This window comes from Halichoerus grypus, chromosome 10 (genome assembly GCF_964656455.1).
Source record: "Halichoerus grypus chromosome 10, mHalGry1.hap1.1, whole genome shotgun sequence".
Lineage (NCBI taxonomy): Eukaryota > Metazoa > Chordata > Mammalia > Carnivora > Phocidae > Halichoerus > Halichoerus grypus.
The window spans coordinates 17,680,350-17,701,305 of NC_135721.1; the positions used below are offsets into that span (position 1 = coordinate 17,680,350).

A 20,956-nucleotide genomic window follows, 5' to 3' on the forward strand; every position below is an offset into this window, starting at 1 on the left:
GCAGGACTGCAGCCATATGACCGTGGATTGAAAAATGACAGTTTGTACTCCACTCTTCTCAGAATGAGCAGTAATGTGCTCAAACATTGTGGTTCTCTGCCTAGTCTGCCAAGGGCTTTGGATCTCTGCTGGATAATCTATTAAAGAGAAAGAACAATTGGCAGGCTTCAGGGTGCCATCTCAGGAGACTCCAGTGCAAGGCACAGAAATGAAACAGCTGCAATGCCTCCCTTCCATGCACATCATATTCTTTTGTAGTGGATTCTTTCAAAAGATGTAAGCTTTCTTCCTATTCTTCAGTCACAATCCAGGATAAAAATTGTTCAAAGCATAAAATAAGGCATTTCGTTCTTTAAAAGAAACATTCTCTGGACATATTTGGGCAAAAATGGGATGAGGGAGCATCTTTGTGCACAAAGTTGAGATTGATGATGACTCTTCAGAACTAACAGGTAAGCAACATGTGCATGGGTGACCGTGTGGTGGTCACAAGGGAAAAAAATCCATGTGTATATATGACTTGATCTCAGCTCCATTCAGGAAGATCTTCTCTCCATTAAAATGAATGCTAAGCCCCATCTATAAGACTCTATTAAATAAATTATATCCACATGTTCTGCCAACCACAGCAAAGACATAGCAAGGTTTCCCAGTGCCTTCTCTTAGAAGCTTTCTCACTGCTATCTGCAGGGCTGCCTCCATTGGTGGGGGTCCCAACACTACCACCATCACAAGGGAGCACATCCTCTGGAGAAGAAATGGGATGGAAGAAAATGAGATTTGCAGCAATAACATGCCTTGGGTCCAGATGAAATCTTGGTCCTGAAGCATTAGACTTCTCTGAACAAAACTTCACGTTCAGGCCAATGGGTTCAAATAAACAACACATAAAGATTCTACAATATAGCCTATTTGCCTGCAGTTGACACATGGCAAGTCTGTGCTCATTCGTTTACTTATACACCATGTTGCAAGGAAAAAAGAGGCCTGGGTTCTAATTCTGTGTGATACTAAGCAAAACCAGCCCCTCTTCTGGGCCCCAGTCATCTCATCCTTTCCAGTTCTGACATGATCTGATCCCACTTCTATGGGTTCAATGTTCTCCAGTTTCCCTACTGCTCTAGGTTCCCCCTAGGATCCCTGTTCTCTTGAAAGCGGTTTTTTCCTGCTAGCTCACTCAGAGGATTCATGATGACTGTGGTTGCCATAGGAATGATTCATCTATCATAAAGGTGGCTGCATGAGATCACAAATACTCTAGGGAGAGCTAGAAGTGGGGGAAGTGGTATTCAGAACCAAGAGATAGATCGGCTCTGAAAGCAGATGGCAGCTTAATGAGAGGGGGAGATAAAGTGCGGGCATTTTCTATAACTCTCATGTGTCTGTGCACGTCTCCGAGAGGCGTAAGTGCAGATCCACCGTCAGATTTGTCTCCTGTGATCCCTCCCATGCCCACTCGAGACACCTCCTCCACAAAAATAGAATGTAACATGTCAGCTACAATGAAGCCCCCTCCTCACCAGCCAGTTGATGACACTGGGAGGTCGGGAGAGCCCAGAGCAATCCCAGATGCCATGCCCTGAGCATCCACTGCTGGCTGCTTGTTTATGATAATTCACTTGTCATTTACAGGAAAGAGCTGGAGACAGTTTTAAAAGATTTAGTTTTCTACATGGATTGTTTGAAACTTGAACTCACCATTTTTATTCTTGAGGTAGATCATTTTTATTATAATATAATTCAACTGCCAATACTCTTAACGGTCATTTCCTTCTTTTCTCTCCCAAATAGGACTTCACAACAACTGAAATCCTAATCCCAATCCTAAACTGAGTAGTGGAGGGTGGGAGGGATGGGGTGGCTGGGTGATAGACACTGGGGAGGGTATGTGCTATGGTGAGCGCTGTGAATTGTGCAAGACTGTTGAATCACAGATCTGTACCTCTGAAACAAATAATACATTATATGTTTAAAAAAAAAAGAAGAAGAAGAAGATAGCAGGAGGGGAAGAATGAAGGGGGGTGGGAATCGGAGGGGGAGATGAACCATGAGAGACGATGGACTCTGAGAAACAAACTGAGGGTTCTAGAGAGGAGGAGGGTGGGAGGATGAGTTAGCCTGGTGATGGGTATTAAAGAGGGCACGTTCTGCATGGAGCACTGGGTGTTATATGCAAACAATGAATCATGGAACACTACATCAAAAACTAATGATGTAATGTATGGTGATTAACATAACATAATAATAAAAATAAAAAAAAAACTCAGTGGTGAACTGAACATCCTGCCAATCCTGATTATAGACTGAGCCCCCCATTCTGGGCATAGATGGCCACTCTCCCAACCTCAGCCGTGCACAGGACCCTAAGTCAGACAACAGACAGCGCTGTGTGTGGCCAGAGAATGACCACATTATTAAGGAGAACCAGTCCTCTTACAGTGGCCCCACAAGAGCAGAGGAGAAGAGAGGTGGGAGGTCAGTGCAGGCCTGTTCCACACGGTGTCTCAACTCATTGTGCATGGCTTTCCAAGGATGGGTCAGAGGCATTTTTATTATGAAATATGATACATTCATTTCACAGTTTCCTAGCAACAGGATGCCAATCAGCTAGCTGTAATTCAAGGATTCATCTTTGTTATGAAGGAGCTGGGAGCATGGGAGGGGTGGGTAGGGGAGGGAGGTGTGCAGGAGGACTTCCCAGCATGAGGCAGAACCGACAGTGTGGTTTGAGGATGAGGAAACCAGGCCTGCAGAAGGAGGAATGGTCAGAGAGTCTGCCTTCTTGCACTGTTTGAAGCAGGGATTTGTCCTACTGCCGCAGCTGCTGGCTTCTTGCTTCTGCATTAATTACTAGTGTCAATGGGTCCAATTTCAAATCATATGGCATGTTCTTGAATCACACACAGAGCTTGTTCCATGCACAAAATATTGGCAGTAAAAAACCAAATCAGGACAGAAACAATAAACCTTCTCAGGCTACTTCCCCTAGCTGAGCTTTGGAAATGCTGTAATCACTAAGTCAGGTGGTTAGGTCACTGAGACATTATCCTGTGGCTCATTCCCACTCTTTTTAGCACCTGCAAATTTATTACATAAGATATTATTTTGTACTCAGTTTAATTAGTTAGAACTATTTGTAGTCGTTTGAAATACACTCCATGTTGATTAAAATAATTAGTGTAGGGCTACTAAATATTTACCTAAGATATGAATCCGGGGGGAATTTAATAAATTTAATTAGCAAGAACTAATTATTGTTATGATAGGAGTTAGGGTTTAATAAATACAATTACAGAGCACAAATGACGGTTTCTTAATTAATAGATACTAGTTGCAAACACAAGGGCCATTATCATATTTTCATGCAGGACATGCTATTCAGCACACCTTCCAGATGTCAACGTAACAGCCGTGGTGACTTTTCAACAAGAGAAGCTAACACTTATATAGTGCGCTTCTGCTGTCAGGCACAGTCCTAAGTGCCGTTAGCACGTGAACTCATTTAATCCTTACCACGACCCTACTGTCATCCACATTTTACATATATGGAAACTGAGGCACAGAAAGGTTAAGTAATTTGCCCAAGATTACACAGCCAGGAAGTGGCTGAGCTGGCATTTGATCCCATGCCCTTTAGTTCAAGAGCCCAGCCTTTTAACTACTCTCTGTAGTTCCAAAAACAAGTAAGCAACAACAATTAAAACAAAGATAGAAAGCATGATTGTTCAAAAAGGTCAGCAACCAAAATCCTCAACTCCACATTTCTGATCCCAGTACAAGAGACTTCTGGTATTTGCAGATACCATTTTCATGATTTCGGAGATCCTGAAGAGAATGTGAAGGCCCCTGGCCTCTGGCCTTTGATAATTTCACTGAGGCTGAGCTGCAGAAAGGTGAGGTGCTAGAACCGATGAGCAATGTGTGAGCCTTGCTGAATGTTCAGGGCTGTGTCCCAATAGTCTTCTTTGGAGCTCCCTGCTCTGGCCCGCTCTGCACGTGCATTCTATTGGGAGATATTCCACCATCGAGGTGTTTGCAAGTTAAAGAATCAAGAAAGTATCAAGGGTTTACTATGTAATACCTTTGGGCAAAGTGCAGTTGATACTCCAACAAATCATGGGTAGAGGGCACACTCCTCATTCAGTTTATGATGTGTAAGGTCAAGGGTCCTTTCACAGTAATAACAATGGTCCTGAATCACTGCCTATCTGACCATAGACACAGCAGTTTCCCTGATCAGACACACACGTTCAGGCCCTGACATCTCACTCCTTCTTAAGAAATGCCCTTCCTCACGAGGTCTGGCTCTTTCCTAGGATAGTATCAACCTAGGGATTTAGTGATGTCCTTGAATTCTGATAATGAATTTACAGGGAATGTGCAGACCTCCCAACATAACCACTCCCACTTGATGCCATGGATATTTCTGGAAGGACAATGGCTCCTCCTACATATAGTAATGGCTGTCACCGAGCCTACTACAGCACTTGAGAAATATTCAGAATGAATTGCATATTTTCCTGTGTTTGTAATATAGAAAAAGTGAAGATGACTTTTGTAGTCAGCGTTCGGGATCCCTCTGTAGGTTGGTATTTCAGGATGCCGAGGCGAGCAACCTGTGCTTATCTGTACCTGTGGGCTGAAGAAGCCCTAAGTGGGACAGGTATGAAAATTACTGGTTGCAGGGGAGCCTGGGTGGCTCAGTCAGTTAAGTGTCTGCCTTTGGTTCAGGTCATGACCTCAGGGTCCTGGGGTCAAGCCCCGTGTCAGGCTCCCTGCTCAGTGGGGAGTGTGCTTCTCCCTCTCCCTATGTGCTCTCTTGCTCTCATTCTTTCTCTCTCTCAAGTAAATAAATAAAATCTTTTTAAAAAAAATTACTGGTTGTGGATCCCAAATGAGAGGCACTGCAGGGGGAACCACAAAGCAGTGTTCTCCTCCAAATCAAGTGCCCCATGTGAGGAGCTGAAACCCACAGCTTGTGCCCGCCGATCCCTCAGCATTTCCCAGTGTGATGCAGAGTACCCTTGATTTGGCCTATAAGGAGAGTCCTTGCTTTTTTCTTGAGGCCTGGAACTTGACGCAATTCACACATGCTTCAGGCTTCCAAGGACAGCCTGGCTTGCAGAGATCAGTTTTCTAAAGTAGATTATTTGACAGCAAAGCATATGAACAGGAAGCCAATATGTCGATTGTTTGCCGAGTGGAGACATCAGCTGCAACCTGCATGTACTGCATTTGTGTCCCTAGCTCTGTCTGGACCAGAAGTCTCTCCTCCAACCTCCTGATCTTGGAAGAAGTCATCTAATCAGCAAATTAGAGTGAGAGGTAGGTTGTACCCCCAAATTAATCTCTCAGAAATACCACATTCTTCACCTTACACTTGTCAGAATGGCTATTGTCAAGAAGACAGGAGATAGCAGGTGTTGATGAGGATGTGGAGGAAAGGGAACCCTCATGCATTGTCAGTAGGAATGTAAATGGTGCTGCCATCATGGAAAACAGGATGCAGGTTCCTTAAAAACTTAAAAATAGAAATACCATACGAACCAGTAATCCAACTTCTGGGTATTTATCCAAAGAAAACAAAAATGCTAATGCATATATATATATATATATATACACACCCCCATGCTCACTGCAGTATTATTTACAATAGCCAAGATATGGAAACAATCTGTCTATTGATGGACGAAAGGATAAAGAAATCATGGTACATACATACAATGGAATTTATTCAGCCATAAAAAAGAAGGAAATCCTGCCATTTGTGACATGGATGGAACCTGCTAAGTGAAATAAGTCCGACAGAAAAAGACAAATACCAAATACCATATGATCTCACTTCTATGTGGAATCAAGGGAAAAAAAGGCTCATAGGTACAGAGAACAGTTTAGTGGTCACAAGGGGAAGAGGCAGGGGGCAGGGTAGTAGAAATGGGTGAACTGTTTTTGTTTTAGTTTAAATAAATTGAACAAAAAAATTTTTAAAAAAGAATTACAAACTATTAATTAGCAATAGAAAGAAAGAGAGAAAGAAAGAAAACCTGAAGTAATTATGAAAAAAAATACACCATCTGCCTTATTTTTAAAGTTCTTCAAGGTCACATATGCAGCTCACCTTACTTTTAATTGACAGAAATTGCTATAAAGTTTCCCTGGGTCCTGTGCTGAGTCATACAGCAGTGACATTTTACCATGGTCACATGCTTCTGGATTCTATCCAATATTCAATGAGAGCTCAACTCATGCAAGGAGATCCTAATGAGTCCCAGAGTCAAGCTCAGAGTACATTTAAAGAAAAGGTCCTCCTGTCCTTGATACCATTCCTACATCACAGGTGACAGACCAGTGAGTGCCCCGTTCTATGCCTCACTATACATATTTTGGCCACCACTTATGATCCAAGGATATATAAAAGCTGATGATTTTGTTGTAATTGGAGAAGTCACTGCATGTGAATAAAACCACCTTTCTCCTTCTACAGATAAATTAAGTGAGATCCAGAGATGGAAAGTGAGTGTGAGCTTCACACTAGCAGAGGCAGGCCTAGAACTCAAGTCTCCTGATTCCCAATTCAGTGGTGCCTCCATTGAATGCAAAATCATGTAGGACATCTTTCTAAGAACACATGTCCTATAGGCCTCACTAATTGGTATTTTGAAATCTGGACAATGTTTGGAAGGTATGGTCTAACTTCTTCCAAAATGCACTATTCACATTAGCAACATGAAGCAAGGCCATTAGACTTAACCAAAGCTTCCTTGAACCTTTTTCTAAAAATAAGAGTTTGATTGGCTATTGTCATGGGTGCCTTTCCCCAGATCCCAGCTCATATCCTTGCCCCTAGCCTTCCCATCAAGAATCCTGTCTTTCACTTGAGCCTCTGGGACACTGGGAAGTACTCAGGCTTCATTCATGAGGCAAAATGGGTAACTGTTTGCAAAATAGGAAAAAGGTGGCATTAAGGGGAGGTTGCAAAAACCTAGAGTATCTAAGGCCCAGGGCTTTCTATTTAAAGTGGAGTTCTGGAAGGTCTGGGTTGGTACCAAAGAGCAGGGCAAACCTAGAGATCACCTCCCTGGGGCTCAGCCCTGTGTATAAGGAATGGCATTTTTCCCTCCAGTCAAGCTTGAAACACAGTTTAATCTAAGGGGAGCAATGTGGGAGGGGGAAAAAGAGGAGAAAAAAACCAATAAATAGTAAAAATGGGAAGCAGGAAAAGACAGGCCTGGATGTGCAATTCTTTTTGTGCCTGTTAAATGAACTCTGGTGGGGATGAGGAGAGAGAATTATCCTATTTATATATTGAAAGGAATTTTAAATATGCATAGGCAGGGAGAGAGGATCCACAGAGATTGAAATGCAAAACACAGCATGGCCTGTGCATCTCCCCTTCTATCTCCCAGTACCATTAGCAAGCTCCTTGCACCAATTTCTGGAAAGCTCCTTCTAAAACTCAGAGCTGTCCTTCCACTTACTCAGCACATCTGTCTTAGAAAAGCAATTCTATTTTTGTAAAGAAATGGGCCTTTACTTGCAAAACACCTTGCAAATGTATTCTCTCATAGGAACACAGCTCATACTTCTACACTGATGCACATGCATGTCCAACCAACCCTCCCCCAGCCTCCCCCCACACACACCTCCACCACCACCTTTACTTCAGTCCCACAATCTCCTGGCCACTAGGCACTGTGGTTTTAGTGTAGATTCATAACAGATGCAAGGAAAGAATAGCGCGTTTACCGTGCAGGGAGCCATGGGAGCAGAGATTACATGGCATGGGAAACATGTCATCATTCAACTGATCACAGTCACTTTGGGAATATGTAAAAACCAGAAAACTGACCATAAATATGCTTTATCTGCATTTAAGAAGCAATCCTTTTCTCCACACAGATCTCTTCTCCCTTACCAAATCCCCCTACTCACCATCCCCACGAAGCAAGCATCACCTCCTCTAAAATGGCGGGAGCTACTGGCCTCACTGGCCTCGCTGAGCAGCAAATAAAGCCTAGAGTAGCTGCTGCCAGTTCCCCTACCAGGGACCAACACACCCTCAACCCCAAACCAAAGTCCTGAAAGAAAGAAGAATTGCTAAACACAAGTGAGCCCTTGGTGAATCACCTTACTTGCTCCCCACCCCCGCAATCTTCCCTTCCTCCCTGTATCTCAGAGGTGCACAAAGCCCCTGCCCCTCTAAAGGAGAGCTGTTCCTCTAAGGGACTGGGTCACAGACATGGGTATTGCGTTGGGAAAGTCGCCATTCTATGAAGACTATGAACTTTGTTAATGGCCAGTCAGGACTTGGGAGATTTTTATAAAAAACTTCCATTTAAGAATGAAATTGGAAAGAGTAAAGGGAAACAGGGATGGAGAGTGACGGGAGCCCATGCAACACCCCAGTGCCAGTGCGCTCTAGGCTGTTGGTCCACTCTTCGAGTAAGAGGCAGCCTTGCGCCATCCAGCTATCTAGCCGGGTCACCCATCCACTCAGGAGGCAGGAAGAAGCCTCTGCCCATCTCCTGACCTGCTGGAGACCTCAGGCCCAACGGCACTCTTCAGAGTTTGCTTGGCTAACACCCCTTTATCCTTTAAGTTTAGCATGATTCCCTCTCAAAAATCTGTCTTAATGCTTCCCTTCTGACGGCTGAACAACTGCAGTTTGGAGGGAGAGGGATGGATGGGTCGGAAAGATGACGAATTCCATACTGAGACGTGCAGGGCTTGTGGTCTTCTATGGAAAAGCCAGATGGTGATATAGGGTGAACAGCTGGTTCTCTGGCCCAGATATCAGGACAGAAGAGGGGGCTCAGAAGCACCTAGAAAGGTCCCAGCATATGAGCCATCCTGAAGGCATTGGTATGGAAGGGGGTCTCCAAGGATAGTCCAGGCTTGAGGCATCCCCGGGCAGCCACTGCGCAGAGGGCAGATGTCACTTTCTGGGGAAAGAGACAAAGTCAGAGCTCGATGTGAAGAGTTTTCTGTAGGCCCAGATTTATGACACTGGGACAATATGAATCATCATTGCTGTAACTACGTTAATGTAACATTTCTCGCTGAGAATCCAGGGAAGTGCTTACATCTACATTAAGCTTTCAGGCAATCAAAGACCGGGAAAAAAAAAAGCCTGAAAATGGTATTAATGTGTGAAGAACACTTTAAAAAAACCCACAGATATCTTGAGAACAACCAAGAAGAATGTTTCACCAGGCTGTCTACAATTCACAGCTCCAGCCTGAGCACAGGCTTCTGAAGACATGTAACAACAGTGCCTTCCCTCCCTGAGGAATTAGCACCTGAGTCATCCACGGCCTTCAAGTGTGGTACCTACCACAGAAACAACTCTCCCCTTAGCTGCCATAAAGTATCTACCCTTCCTTAGTGTTGATTTGCAGGTGGGAGGTTAAAGGGGTCCAGAACCCAGGTCTCCAATGGACCCAACTATCGCTAACCATCCACAGAGCAGGGGCTGGGCGGAATGAAGTGACAACTGCCATCTCTCTGGGCACCTCAATGTCCACCTCTTCCCCCTTGCAGCCCCTCTTGAAGTGATTCAGGCTGGGATCATGATGCTAGGAGATCTCTTCTCTGATGGAAGCAGGATTGTAGTTTGGGGAAAAATTAATTAGACTACATTAGACTAAATTAGACTAAATTTTTATTGAAAAATAAAAATAAATTAGACCCAATTAGACTGAGGTCATATATGTCTTCAGCAGCCGCCCCCCACCTCAATAGCCATTTATTAGGATATTCGTGGAGCCCTGCAGGCATGTATTTCTGAGTTCTGTTTCTGATGATACCATCAGACCTGCTTTAACCGTCCTATGCAGTTGACCAGCCTATGGCTCTCCATGCTGTTCACCTTCCACGGTCCAGATGGAAGACAGCCTCTCTCATGAGAGCTGATAGCTCCTTCCTATAGCCTCACATCCAGATACCATGTATGTCCCAAAGGACACCATCCTTGATGTATCACCCATCACTGACCCTACCCCAGCTCATAGCCCCATCCTTTCTTACCAGAATCTGAAATTTCTCTGTGTTCAGGGAATTCTCCTTCTAATCCTTCTCACATATACAAATCACATACACAAATTCTGTAATGTGTATCTGACTTTGCCAGTCCTCTGCTAAAAACCTTTCAGCCCCATCATTGGCTTGCCATGCCTACAGGATCGCGTCAGAAGCTCCCGCCCATGGCTTACACAGCCCCCATGATCTGGTCCCCCTCTCTCTTATCAGCTGCAGCCCCTGTGCAAGGCAGAACATACCAGACAACTAAGGAGATGACGTTATTCAAGTTATTCCTACTGCAATAGGACACACATTCATGAATGAGGAACATATCAAAGATAAAGGGACAGGCCTTGAGTTTTATAGAGGCAGGTGAACAAGGGAGTTGTAGGCCAGTCTTATGGCAGTCATGAAGAAGAATGCAGATGGGTCTATCCAGGAATATGCAAGATTACAGGGATGTTTGTAGCTAGTTTTTCTTAGAACACAGAAGAGTGGGGAGACTATCTAATAGCCACTGTCTCTGGGAGCACAGGTAACGTTCAACATTATCGTTTCACTCAACTACTCTCCATTGTCCTCCAGCCATAGACACACTCACCCAAACCCGTCTCCACACCCTTGGGACAGAGTTCAACCGGTTCTCTATGAATGAGAAGCTATTCTCTGTCTTCTATTCCTGACCAGCCTTTCAATGTTCAGTTACCTTCTCCATAAAACCTTAATCAGGGCCTACTTTGCCCAGTCGCTGTAAGGATGAACTAAGATGATACAAGCAAAGTCCTTTGCATGGAGCACCTGGTGAGTGTTTGAGAAATACAGACTTAACGGGAGCCTTTCCTGGCCAGGCCCTGCAGATGGAGCTGCCTACACTGTGGCCCACGCCAGGCATCTGTCTTCACACCTGAAACACCAGGGCTCAGTCACTGCCATTTGTAGCTCCTTCTCATGCTGAATATTTTAATAAATATTTATTAATCCTCGCTGAGGCTGCAACAGCGAACAAGACAGTCCCCCTGCCAGCCCAGGTGAAGATCACAGCCCACGGGGCTCCATATGAGTAAATACACAATCACAACCGGAGGGATGTGGGTGTGAAAAGGCTGGGGACGAGTACTCTGGGGCACAAAGGCAGACATCCGACCCAGACCTGGGCTATGGTAAGGGCAGGTGTCTAGAAGAAAGCAGTGGCAAGGCTTTGATGAGGAGAACTGTTCAAATGTAATTTGTAAAAGATCTAGAAGTTGGAAGGGGAGAAGGAGTATGGAGTGGGAAGATGCCCCATTTAGAGTAAGAGAACTGGTCCTACCTTTTTCTGCATTCCCAGTCCATACACATACATATATATATACACACACACACACACACACACACACAAGCACACACACCCCACACTCACACATACATATGCACACATGAATGCACACACATACCCCACACTCACACATACACATGCACACATGAACACATGCATGCACACACATACCCCACACTCACACACACATGCACACACATACCCCACACACACATACACATGAGCACACGCACATGCACACATACCCCACACTCACACACACACATGCACACACACATACACGTACACACACACCCCATTCACATACACACACACCTCCCACACACACACAGGCACACACAGACGCTTCCCCCATGGCTTATCTTTGTTCTGCCTATATGCATCAAGGTGTGAAGAATGAACCTTTTGGGACGCCTGGGTGGCTCAGTCGGATAAGCGTCTGCCTTCTGCTCAGGTCATGATCCCAGTGCCCTGGGATCGAGTCCCGCATCAGGCTCCTTGCTCAGCAGGGAGCCTGCTTCTCCCTCTCCCTCTGCTGCTCCCCCTGCTTGTACCCTTGCTCACTCTCGCCCACTCCCTCTCTCTCTAACAAATAAATAAATAAAATCTTTAAAAAAAAAAAAAAAAGAATGAACCTTTTATGCTATGCTTTGGATGGATCATCTGTGTCTGAATTTTTTGTTTCAGTGCTGATAGGAATCTAAGTCATTAACCCCGCTAAGCACTCTTTTAATTTTTTTTTTCTTAGAAGGTAAGCGGGACTAGGACTTGACGCAGGGGAAGAGCTGGCGGAAGAAAATAAGAAGGTCACATGATAAGCACTTGATAAACATTTCCTTCCCTTGTTCCTGAGCCAAACCTTTCAGGCAGCAAGTGTAATGAAGTTTGTGCACTGTGTGTATAGTTAACACTAGATATTGTCAGGAAGAAACCAGCATTTTGAAAAACTTGTTCCAGGCATCACACACAGGGACAAACTCCTGGGACTCAGAAATGATGGGGGCGGGGCTGCTGGTGAGTAAGTGGGGTTGGGGGCCACTGCCAAAGAATGGGTGTGGGATGGTCAGCAAAGACCCGAAAAGCCTCTCAGGGAAAACTGAATTCATTAACCTCTTGTCCCTGAGTCCTCCTCCATCTTCTGCATGGAGGGATTGCTAACACACTATAGATCGGCCACTTAGCAATACCGCTCACAAGCCCCCAGGCTGGCTGGCACTGTGGCTGTTTTCAAGAGCCAGTAGCACATGGCATGCCACCCTTAGCCACCGAGAGCTTTCCACGTGCTCTGCTCCACGAGGTGCCTACCAGCATCTGCAGACATGCCGTGGGCACACATCACCAGCCCAGAAGCTCCTCTTGCCATGTGGTCCAAGTCAGCCCACTGTGCCATGGCAGATGGTGGTTCCGTGGCCACTGATGCACAGCGAATTGTGAAGGATCCATAAAAAAGCTGAGAAAGTGTAACAATAAGAAGAGCCCTTGGGAGACAAAATCTGCCTCCTGTTTTGCAGGGTCCTATGAATAATGAAAAAGGGAGGCTCCTTGTTCAAAAATTATTAGCAATTTCAAGACAGCAACAGCACATCATGGAACCAAGCCTGCGACCCTTCTGATTCTGGGGCCCTGCTTGACTCTACAGGTTACACATGCACAAAGCCAGCCTTGCTTAGGGGTCATATCGTCCAAAACCCTTATTTCGCGGGCAAGGAAACTAAAGCCCAGAAGTGGAAACCATTCTCTTGCCCCAGTCCCACACCATCACCATGTTCACCCTCTAGGGGTCCTTCACACTGGGGTCCCTGAGCCATGAACTGTTCTTACCAGTTGTGTGACCCCAGACAAGTTACTTAAACTTTTCTCCCTTAGTTTCCACATCTGTAAAATGAGGTTAATAATAGTTTAGACCTCAAAGATCAGTTTCCAGGATAAAATAAGGGAATGAGGCGAAGAATTTAGATGAGTGTATGATACACAGTAGCTCTCAATAAACAATCACAATTTTAAATATTAGTAATAGCAGTAATAACAGCTGTGGTATTTCAGTAAATACGCCCCCTTTCTCCTTTGAGTGACCCTTTGCTTTTCTGTATTGGGAGGGAGAGAACACCTTCCAGAGGCCTCCTTCTACAAATACTGTGAGCTACACCTTGGCATGGTCGGAGGAAGAGGGAATTGGGCTGGAATCAGCTCATCAGACCCAGAGGAAAGCAAGGCTCTGTAAAAAGCTGGCTACACTATCCCTACCCCTGAGACCCTGCACCATTTACTCCCACCAAAGATCAGGCTGCCTTAGGAAAGGAAAAAAACCCTGCCATTTGCAACAACATGGATGAACCTGAAGGCATTATGCTAAGTGACTTAAGCCAGGCACAGAAGGACAAGTACTGCATGATCTCACTTACATGTGGAATCTAAAATAATCCAACTCATAGGAGCAGAGAGAGTAGAATGGAGGTTACCAGAAGCCCGGAGGAGGTAGAAAGGAGGAGGTGATGGTTAGGGAGCAAAGCTGCAATTGTGTAAGATGAGTAAGTTCTGGTGATGGCCTATTCAGCACAGCGCCACAGCTAACAGTGCTGTACCCTATACTGAAAATCTGCTAAGAGGGTAGATCTTACGTTAAACGTTCTTATCACAAAGTGATAAGTATAATAATTAATAATAACAATAGGGGTAGATGGGAACTCTGGGAGGTGATGGATATGTTTACAGCCTTGATGATGGTGATGGTTTCACAGGTACACACGTATCCCCAAACTCGTGGCATTGTATACAGGAAATATGCACAGCTTCCTACATTCAATCAGATCTCAATAAAGTGGCTTAAAAAATAAAAATGAAGTTCCTGCTAGATTAAAAAACTAATAAGGCTTGGGCTGAGTTGCGTGAGGGCAGGGCTTCTCAAACTTGTGTCTCCTACAGTAGAATGTCCTTGCCAAAAATTCCATTTTCTAGACTCCAACCTAAACCCAATAAACTGGAATCTCCCAGCACGGGATCCAGGAATCTATCCTACCAAACACCTCTGGAATGCTTATCTCACACCAAAGGGTAAGAATCGCTGGGCAGGGCCAGCTGCTGGTGCACGGCCACCAGCAAGCTGTCTGGGCTGCATCACCGGCATTGCAGGTACCGTCCCCGTCTATGCTGTTGGATGGTTTCGCCCCGTGGTAATCTTGCATGGGCAAGGCACACAGCAGGTACCAATTAAAGCATCTTGGTCGGTTGTCAGATGGTTCACTGCACACATCTCACATCTAACACACAAGAAAGGCTAACTGCTGGGCCAGCTGGTCAGGCCACTCCATCTGGGCCTTGTCCAGGAGGACTCTGGCTGGGGTCCTGAGAACAGCCCCAAGAACCCACAGGCAGTGACTTGCTCTCTCATAGCCTCTGCTGGGGGACATCTCTTCATTTCTGCTACTTCCTCAAGCTTCACATCTTACTGCTAAAGCTTTTGAGCTCTATCAAAGAGGACAAGGGACATTTTGGGACTCATTTTAAATAAGCTGCAAATGGATGAAGATAGTCAAATGTACAAACTTCTAGCTATCAGATAAATAAGTTCTGGGGATGTAATCTATAGCATGGTGAATACAGCTTACAATACTGTTTTGTATATTTGAGAGTTGCTAAGAGAGTAGATCTTAAAAGTTCTCATCACAAGAAAAAATTATTTGTAACTATGTATGGTGATCACGTCAACTAGACTTACTGTGGTGATCATTTTGCGATATATACAAATAACAAATTATGTTATACACCTGAAACTAATACAATGCTATCTGTCAATTTTATCATAACAAAACTGGAAAAAAATTTCTCCCACCAGATGTGCAGTCTTAAAATTGCCTCAGAATGGTTAAGTTACTCTGCTGGTCCTTAATACCAACTATAGCAAGCAAATGGCAAACCTTCCTCAACGTAAAGATGCCTGCGCAGCCCTTTCTGTCATTCACTTAGGCAAAAGGGGAGAAATCCATTTGAAACCAGGCTATGGTCATCAAAGGGCATGGCTGAATATTGCTTTAGCATCCTGCACTAAGTCCCCCTCTCCCAGCCCCCTAATATGCCCTCTTTCAAGGCAGTTAGTTTGTACTTTTCCTTTACATCTCTTTAGAAAATGGTCAGAAATTAAAACTGACTTTGCTAACTTTTTTTTGGTTGGAGTCTCTGATGAGCCCAATCTCATCCCATGGGGTGCTGTATTTACAAGGGAAGTGAAGGGGGAAACATGAAGACATCCTAGCACATTGCAGGAAAGGGAGCAAAGATCTGAGGAAGTGTGGCTTATTGCCCAGGGACCCTCACGGGGCTCTGGATGCCGAGGTGCCTGCTTCAGGACATCCTTGAGAGTTGATGTCAACTCAGCAAGCCTCCCTGGAGTGGATCCAAGCCTGTGACCGCTAGCCACCCCCAACAGAGCCCTTCCTAAAAGTTCATACCCTGCACCCATCAGCACCAAATCTTCCCTACGGGCCATGGAAGTGACCAACGTGGACACTGACAAAAATGAGTGCAGTGTGAGAGAATAAAATCATAGGCCCACCTCCCAAAAGCTTTATTTTTCATTATTTTGTTTCATAGTGCTTCTCCCAGGTTTGGTTTGGTTTGGTTTGGTCTTTATCTACTGGTGTATGCTACCACTACCATGTAATCTTTATGAGAGGGGGACTATGATTTGCTTTGTTCACATTTTAAACATGACAAGATAGAGAGGTGCTTAAAATATGGTTTTTAAATGAAAAAATCAGCTCATTTAACCTATCCTAATCTTGATGACCCCCCACAAAGTGTTATCAGGTGCTCTTCAGTTCACAGAATATTTAATAAAGACTTGAGCGATATGGAGTTTGTTGAAATTATTCTTCTTTAAAAAGTCAAAATATATATAAATTCATTACTTTGTTTGTTCCAATAAAAGAGATAGGCAATAGTCTAAAAAGTAAATGTAACAATGAGAAGCATGTGGTGGGCAAGTGACAATGCTCAGAAGGAGACACCAGGTCAGGGGAGATGTGCTGAACGTGGAGGGTCTTGAAGGAACGTTAGCCCCTAGGTCATTAAGTGAGAAGAAGACATCCTCTCTTCTGAGAAGACAGCCCTGATGTTGCAGGCTGGGCTGAGCGCCCACACAGCCTTAAATATTATGCCAATCATGGTATCTGCCATGAGTTATTTTAACACCTGTGTACTTGCCCATAAACCCAAGAAAGACCATGTTTTATTCATCTCTGAATCCTTGGGCTCTAGCACTCAGTAAGTTCTCATTAAATGTTGGCTGAACAAATGAATTGGCAGGCTATGCTAGGTTGGGAGGGAAGGAGGGAGCAAAGCTCATGGGAAGTAATGGTGTAAAGCAGACAAAGAGTTTGTGTTTGCTTGTTGCTAAAACAAGACCCCTGAGCAATTCAAGGTCATAGAGACAAGATGCATCTTAAGTCAATGGTCCAGGCAAAGAGCTGCATTAAGAAAGCATCCCTCCAGCCCAAAGGAAACTTTGTTGCCACACCTAGGGCATTAAGTCATAAAGGCATCTCTGTTTTCTCAATAGTTTTACGAAAAATGGGTTCCAATTTCTACATCTTTCTCACTGGGGTTTTCCCTACACATCAAGAAACAAGTGGGTTCTAGCTACAGGGAGGGAAAGCAGGACTGTGCTTCAGATAATGATTCTGGGGTGCACATATAAACCCTGGGCAAGTAAGAACATAGCAATCAAAATGTCATCTCAGGGATGGGGTGGTCATGGCACCAGCCCTTCCTCCTGCTCTCTCCTCCTCACAGGATTTCCAGAAGAAACGGACTCTTGCACTTTCTAACAATAATCTAAACCAGAGGCATCTGCTTTCATCTTTCTCAGCTGAAAGGCCTTTTAAGCTCCCCACTGTTTGTTTTGGTTTATTACTGAAAGGCTAAAACCATAAAAAAAAAATCATTGTTGTGGGTATTTTCCAGTTGAGATGAAATATTTAACAAGGGTAAGGTGGGGAGGAGGAAGTTTGCAGAAAATACCATTTTTTAAAGGTCAAAAAATGCATAAACCCATTACTTTAATATTTTCGGTTCCCATGAGAGACAAAGTGTTCACAGCCCTCCCCCCACCATCCCCCAGACTTCAGTGCACTAATGCACACACGTCAGGTCCGTCCCCGAAGCACAGCTATGATCCTCTTACAGCCCTGCTCAGAATCTTCCATGGCTCCACCCAGCCCAGAAATGCAATACAGTCTCCTAGCCAGCACAAAAATCATACCACAGTCTAGCATGACCTAGTTGTGCATACTCACCGACCACAGGGTCCTCGGACCCCCTCTCCATTTCCCCTGTGAAAAAGATGTCTCCTTGTGCATATTTTCAACATGTGGTTTTACCTCCCTGCATCACAGAATCATGCCAGTCTCTGTTTGAAATCATCTCCCTGCCTCTCCCTTCTCATCCCTGGTGACACATCAAAATCCTACCCACGCGTTCCATACTTAGTGTAATTTCACCTCCTCTGAGACATCTCCCCAGTCCCCCCACTCAGAGCCCTCCTTGCAACACACGGCCACTCTGGCTTCTGTCCAGGTTCTTCTCCCCTTTCAGGGTGAGTTTCATGGGAGCTGGGGCCACGGTCAGTATAACTTGTGTCCCCTACCAAACACCATGCCTCCACCTAGCGTGTGCTCGGTATGTATTTTTTTAATGACTGAATTCATGAAGACCTGAACAAACCCTTTCCTCTCTGCAGCATTTGCTCTGCTATTTGGGTAAAAATTAAATCCTTAGAACATGCCAAAGCACGCTACTTAATGGATGCATCTTCTGATTGGATTATAATTAAAATAAGATTTTTTTTTGTAATAACATAGTTACCTCGATTGGCAGAAGGGAGATGGCAGATGTAATGGATAACTGATGAACAGTCTGAATGTTGCCATAATGTATATCCTATTATGGTTCCTGTTTCAAAAGAGAGCTTAAGAGGAACATCCCAAGAAGCTGCTGTTGAATTATCATCCCCAAGTGTGGCCGAATTATACAGGGTGAGAAAGTCAAAACTTTCAAAGAGCTGACACAGGAAAAGGGCACAGAGCAAGAAGGCTGTGGGGCAGAAAGAACACAGTAGTTCCTTAAGTCACTGCAGAATGGCATGCAGGTGGGCTCGAAGCAGCCCAAGAGGCAGGGACTGCTCTGCACACATTCTAGACCTGGCTGGTCCAGGACAGCAACCATCAGCCACATGGGGTTAAGGAGCACTTGTAACGTGCATAGTGCAAATTAAGATGTGCTCTAAGTGCAACAGAAATCCACCCTGGATTTTGAAGATTTAGTATGGAAATAAGAATGTAAACGATCTCATTAATGATTTTTTATATCGATTGCAGGCCGAAGTGATAAAATGCTGGATATGTAGGGTTAAGTAAAATATACTATTAATATTAATTTCAACTGCTTCTTTTTACTTTTTTAATGTAGCTACCAGAAAATTTAATATTACATATGGGGATAGCATTTGTGGCCTGCATTATATTTCTATTGGACAGTACTGTTCTAGACTAAGTTTTCTAGATTGAGTAGGATGTCAGTCTTCTCACCCCTCAGAAGGAAGAAGAGCATCATTCATACTCAAAAACAAACAAACAAACAAACAAAGGAGGTTCTTTAAGCAGAGGAGCTGTCATGATTTAACTTGTATTTTTTCTATCATTGTAGGGCTCATTCATATTAATGGTTTATTTGACCTGGTATCTCAGTATGTATTTTTTTAATGACTGAATTCATGAAGACCTGAACAAACCCTTTCCTCTCTGCAGCATTTGCTCTGCTATTTGGTATAGGATTTAATTTTTACCCAAATAGCAGAGCAAATGCTGCAGAGAGGAAAGGGTTTGTTCCTTTCCTCTTTGTTCCTAGGTGGAGGCATGGGCTCCATTAAATAAATGGGCTAGTAAGTATGGCTTAGCTGATTCGTTGTCATTTGTAGGGATGATTGGGCCTAATTTCTTACCAAAACAAACAAACAAACAAAACTTAAGATTAATGTATAACCAAAGGAATCTTTGAAGACGAAAACTCTGACCATCACTTTGCTTCCTCATCCTAAGTACACAGACTTGGCCCAGCAACCTATCATGAGCTGTGTGCACTCCCGGGCAGATGGGTGGTGTGGGTGGGAGATCGGGGAGGGATAGTTTGAAGGTGCCTATCCTTGTATCAACAGAAATCTCTTTGCTGTAATTGACTTAGCCCTCGGTTAAGTTATGCTTATTGAAAATCTTAGGTGGTATATTTGTTATCTGTTGCTGTATAACAAATGACCCCATAACTTAGCAGCTTAAAACAACACACATTTATTATCTCACATTGTCTGCGGGTCAGGAGTCCAGGTGTGGCTTAGCCACATCTTCCACCTCACAGCTCTGCGATCGAGGTCAACAGACTTCAGTCATCCAAAGGTTCAACCAGGATGGGATCTGCTCCCAAGCTCACTCATGTGCTAAGTATTTTCATGTATGTACATATGTATGATAATGAACTAGTTCTTACAAATATCGCTAGTGCCTTTTCTATTAACTGTACAAATGACTTACCCTGAATTTATATCTCCACTCCCCTACCCTCCCCAGGTGCCCCCTCCTCCTCCCCACACACACAGGCCTTTAATCAAGGATAAATTTATTTCATAAAAGACTGAATCAGAAGCTGATCTAGAACCAGCCTCCCTGTATCACATGTGAGTTCTACCAAAAAAAAAAAAAATTGCTTGTAATGCAATTCTTTGTGAGTTTTCACTTGAAATTGTACTAACAAATTAAAGACCAAAGAGGGAGCAGTCCCTTGCACAGCAGAATGCCAATGGCCCCTGGACACTAAGTCACCAATCTTTCCACAAACAGGTGTCCACCCTTTTGCCAACCAATTCCTTCCACCCAAGAGACCACCTGAAGAACAATTGGACTGAATGTGAAGTTGTAGCTTTTGAAATAACAAGGAAAGGCAAAGCCTCTTAGGACAGACAGGGTGTGTTTTATTTCTCCCATACTTTTCTGTTTGTTGAAGCTCATCAAATCCCTCCAGTCAAAAACCAGTCAAAGGACCATGAGGCTGGGGCTGGGAATTTGTGGCAGAGAAAAACAATCCATGGTAGCAGCACCATTCAGGGCAAACATCCTGTAGATTAGTACCTCATGTGGCAGGTGCAGCAGAAGGAAGTCTGGGCCCCAGGATGAGCCATGGGTAGAACTCTCCCTAACCCACTGCCCCCACTCTGGACTTTTTGCCCAATCATGAGGGAACTCCAGCCAACATTTTCACTCCCCTGCCAATGGCTATAACATCACATCCTAGTTTTAATGCAAAATTCATTTGTATTTTGATTATTTATAAAACCTACCAACTATTTCTTTGCCTAATTAGGTAGTAGATCAGACCTCCATATACAACCTTTTACTGATGACTCAGTTACCAATGACCTCAGGACCAGAGTGTGTGTCTACTTATTCCTTGTCAAAATGGCCTCAAATTTTTGTGTTTTTATCTTTATATACCATTTCCTATAGATTTGCTCTCTCCTCTCAAAACTGGGGTTTGGCATTCATTTCTACAGATGGTTAATCCACCTGATGAGGACTCTCT

The 20,956-nt window shown here is 44.2% G+C and overlaps 1 long non-coding RNA gene across 6 annotated transcripts in view; it reads right to left on the reverse strand.

Annotated features, from left to right (window-relative positions):
* Positions 1-20,956, reverse strand: part of LOC118543510 (uncharacterized) — a 393,677-nt gene that overhangs the window by 166,530 nt on the left and 206,191 nt on the right. Inside the window, exon 6 of one of the 6 annotated variants that reach the window (XR_013441615.1) lies at positions 7,657-8,942. The exons of the other annotated variants lie outside the window; for them this stretch is intronic. This is a non-coding gene — a long non-coding RNA (uncharacterized LOC118543510). Of the gene's footprint in view, positions 1-7,656; positions 8,943-20,956 lie in introns of those variants that run through there. 6 annotated transcript variants of the gene reach the window in all.